Here is a 4567-nt window from a genome sequence, read left to right on the forward strand (position 1 = left end):
CATCTCATACAACAACTTATATCTCATCACGTCTTTGACCATATCACATCACAACATGCCCTGCAAAAACAAGTTAGACGTCCTCTACTTTGTTGTTGCAAGTTTTACGTGGCTGCTACGGGCTTAAGCAAGAACCAATCTTACCTACGCATCAAAACCACAACGATAGTTTGTCAAGTTGGTGTTGTCTTAACCTTCACAAGGACCGGGCGTAGCCACACTTGGTTCAACTAAAGTTGGAGAAACTGTCACCCGCAAGCCACCTATGTGCAAAGCACGTCAGGAGAACCGGTCTCGCGTAAGCGTACGCGTAATGTCGGTCCGGGCCGCTTCGCCCAACAATACCGCCGAACCAAAGTATGACATGCTGGTAAGCAGTATGACTTATATCGCCCACAACTCACTTGTGTTCTACTCGTGCATATAACATCAACATATAAAACCTGGCTCTGATACCACTCTGTTGGGGAACGTAGTAATTCAAAAAAATTCCTACGCACACGCAAGATCATGGTGATGCATAGCAACGAGAGGGGAGAGTGTTGTCTACGTACCCACGCAGACCGACTGCGGAAGCGTTGACGCAACGTAGAGGAAGTAGTCGTGCGTCTTCTCGATCCGACCGATCCAAGCACCGTTACTCCGGCACCTCCGAGTTCTTAGCACACGTACAGCTCGATGACGATCCCCGGGCTCCGATCCAGCAAAGCATCGGGGAGGAGTTCCGTCAGCACGACGGCGTGGTGACATCTTGATGTTCTACCGTCGCAGGGCTTCGCCTAAGCACCGCTACAATATGATCGAGGTGGAATATGGTGGCAGGGGGCACCGCACACGGCTAAGGAACGATCTCAAGGATCAACTTGTGTGTCTAGAGGTGCCCCCCTGCCCCCGTATATAAAGGATCCAAGGGGGAGGGGCGGCCGGCCAGGAGGAGGGCGCAGGAGGAGTCCTACTCCTACCGGGAGTAGGACTCCCCCCCCAATCCTAGTTGGAATAGGATTCCTGAGGGGGGAAAGAGAGAGAGGGGGCCGGCCACCTCTCCTTGTCCTAATAGGACTAGGGGAGGGGGGAGGGAGGCGCGCGGCCCACCTTGGGCTGCCCCTTTTCTCCTTTCCACTAAAGCCCACTAAGGCCCATATAGCTCCCGGGGGGTTCCTGTAACCTCCCGGTACTCCGGTAAAATCTCGATTTCACCCGAAACACTTCCGATATCCAAACATAGGCTTCCAATATATCAATCTTTATGTCTCGACCATTTCGAGACTCCTCATCATGTCCCCGATCTCATCCGGGACTCCGAACTCCTTCGGTACATCAAAACTCATAAACTCATAATATAACTGTCATCGAAACCTTAAGCGTGCGGACCCTACGGTTCGAGAACAATGTAGACATGACCGAGACACGTCTCCGGTCAATAACCAATAGCGGGACCTGGATGCCCATATTGGCTCCTACATATTCTACGAAGATCTTTATCGGTCAGACCGCATAACAACATACGTTTGTTCCCTTTGTCATCGGTATGTTACTTGCCCGAGATTCGATCGTCGGTATCCAATACCTAGTTCAATCTCGTTACCGGCAAGTCTCTTTAATCGTTCCGTAATACATCATCCCACAACTAACTCATTAGTTGCAATGCTTGCAAGGCTTAAGTGATGTGCATTACCGAGAGGGCCCAGAGATACCTCTCCGACATTCGGAGTGACAAATCCTAATCTCGAAATACGCCAACCCAACATGTACCTTTGGAGACACCTGTAGAGCTCCTTTATAATCACCCAGTTACGTTGTGACGTTTGGTAGCACACAAAGTGTTCCTCCGGCAAACGGGAGTTGCATAATCTCATAGTCATAGGAACGTGTATAAGTCATGAAGAAAGCAATAGCAACATATTAAACGATCGGGTGCTAAGCTAATGAAATGGGTCATGTCAATCGGATCATTCAACTAATGATGTGATCCCGTTAATCAAATAACAACTCTTTGTCTATGGTTAGGAAACATAACCATCTTTGATTAACGAGCTAGTCAAGTAGAGGCATACTAGTGACACTCTGTTTGTCTATGTATTCACACATGTATTATGTTTCTGGTTAATACAATTCTAGCATGAATAATAAACATTTATCATGATATAAGGAAATAAATAATAACTTTATTATTGCCTCTAGGGCATATTTCCTTCAGGAGAGTCCCATCCAGACACGGGACGAAGTCTTCAATCTTGTATCCTCATAGTCCAACAGTCCGGCCAGAGGATATAGTCCGGCTGTCCGGAGACCCCCTAATCCAGGATTCCCTCAGTGCATCTAAGGATTGATGGTAACAGGAGACAAGGGACACGATGTTTTACCCAGGTTCAGGCCCTCTTGATAGAGGTAATACCCTACGTCCTAATTGATTGACTTTGATGAGTATAGGGGTTACAAGAGTTGATCTACCACTAGATCATAATGGCTAAACCCTAATTGACTAGCCTGTATGATTATGATTGTCTCTATGGACTAAACCCTCCGGTTTATAGAGACACTGGAGGGGGCTAGGGTTGTATAGAGTCGGTTTACAGAGAAAGGAATATTCATATCTGCATGCTAAGCTTGCCTTCCATGCCAAGAAGAGTCCCATTCGGACACAGGAGGAAGTCTTCTGTCTTGTATATTCACGTCCCATTAGTCCAGCCCATGTCATATAGTCCGGAAGCGTGAGGGCCCCTTAACCCAGGACTCCCTCATGCGGCCCCGTGATTTGACTTGCCATTATCATTTTAACTTTGGCGCTACAACCGGCGTTAGTCACCCGCTTCCTGACCACCTCCATGGTATACAGGTGCCCCTCCCAATGCTCCACCATGTAGAGGCTGGCTCTTGCATGAGAGCCCACTCCTCCACTTTTTCCTTGCCTCTCTCCTACACATATGCAAAAATGCCATGTAAGCGGGTGTATAGCCCACTGTTGTACTTGCTAGTACAGGTGCTAAGCCTACCACATAGGCATAAAGTCTGATGTGGCAAGTTAATTAAGAAGATAGAGACTAGTTTGGTGACCCCAGGAAGAAATGGTGCTAAGTGCGTGTACCTAGGTGAAAAGATAATTTTGAGTCTATAGCTAATTAAATGAAGCAAGCTTAGCAATAAAAAACTAAGCACCTATGCATTGGGGACTTCAGTTGCTAAGCCATTTAATGCCCTTAGCACCTCATCTAAGCACCATTTCTTTGGAAGAGGTCACTCCTTGGCAAATGCAATAAATACTACAAAGAAAGAGATAGAGGGAAGTCAAAAATATACTCTTATAGCCAACCTTATAGCTAACCTTGTTGTATGAGTGACTAAGTGATGACTATGTATGACATGCCAACATCAGATAGCCTAACGCATCGTGTTAAATCTCCAAGGGCGGGACTGCGCGAGCGAGGCGACGGTCGTGGTGGGCGCGACCATGATACGGGCTGCTGGCAGCCCTTGGATCTGAGATCGAACGGTCACATGCTAAGTTGCTGAAAATTTGTAGAATAACCCTCCAGGACAGGATATTCACCCATACGTCTAGAATCATGCCATGTAACCGCTCGATCTCAGATCCAAGGGCTCTCAGAAGCCCGTATCATGGGAGAATGGAAAGCTTCTAGTCGAACTTGTAATTTGTAGAATGATGAGCTTCTAGTCGAAATTTGCAGAATAACCCTCCAGGATAGGATATTCACCCACCTGTAATTTTCCCGACGCTTGACGTGCGAACACGCAAATGCATGAAGCCATTTAATTGGGCGTCGAGTAGACATGGCATCTAATTGGGCCCCCATAGTACTGTGCATGAATCCATTTATCCACCAAGAAAGCCACTACCCTGCCGTTCGCACGCCCCACTCAGCATTTTTACAATCAAAAAACCGCTAGTAGTTCGCTCCTACTCGTCCCCGGATGCCCTTTAACATTACGGTAGTTCCCTCCTAGTCGTCCCGTCCTTTCACATTATGACAGTTCCACTAATCCTAACCCTCCTTCCAAATCCATGGCATCCCAAATCTCCATGATCGGCGGTGAGTACAAGGTTAGAACCATCATCGGTGATGAGTTCGACATCATCTACACCCGTTCTTCCAGAACAGTGAAAGGATGCCTTGCTCGCTTCAGACGCATGTTCGAAAACTCAAATGATGAGTGGGTTGCTAGGCTAGATGTTGAGTACACCATAGCCCTAGACAAAGAGAAGAATCTAAAGGAGGAAGAGAAGATGAAGCCCGTCGTGATACAGGTTTGTGTGCATAACTTGTGCTTGGTCTACCACATATGCCATGCCGACGTTGAGTGCGAGGAATTTAAGAAGTTCCTCGCGGGCGGTCTAGTCAAATTCATTACTATAGACTTTATGACTGACAGAAGAGTCCTGGGTTGGATAGGCCTTGTTGTAGGTGAGCCCTTCGACCTCTGAAAGAATGGGCTGGTGCCCTCCCGTGATCAGCCTTCGATGCTGACCCTAGCAGGAGCCATGGTTCATCCTTCGTATGGCAAACTGAAGAAACCTCCGCCCAAGTTTCATCATCATGCATGGCAGTGG

Source organism: Triticum urartu, chromosome 7 (genome assembly GCF_003073215.2).
Source record: "Triticum urartu cultivar G1812 chromosome 7, Tu2.1, whole genome shotgun sequence".
Classification (NCBI taxonomy): Eukaryota; Viridiplantae; Streptophyta; class Magnoliopsida; order Poales; family Poaceae; genus Triticum; species Triticum urartu.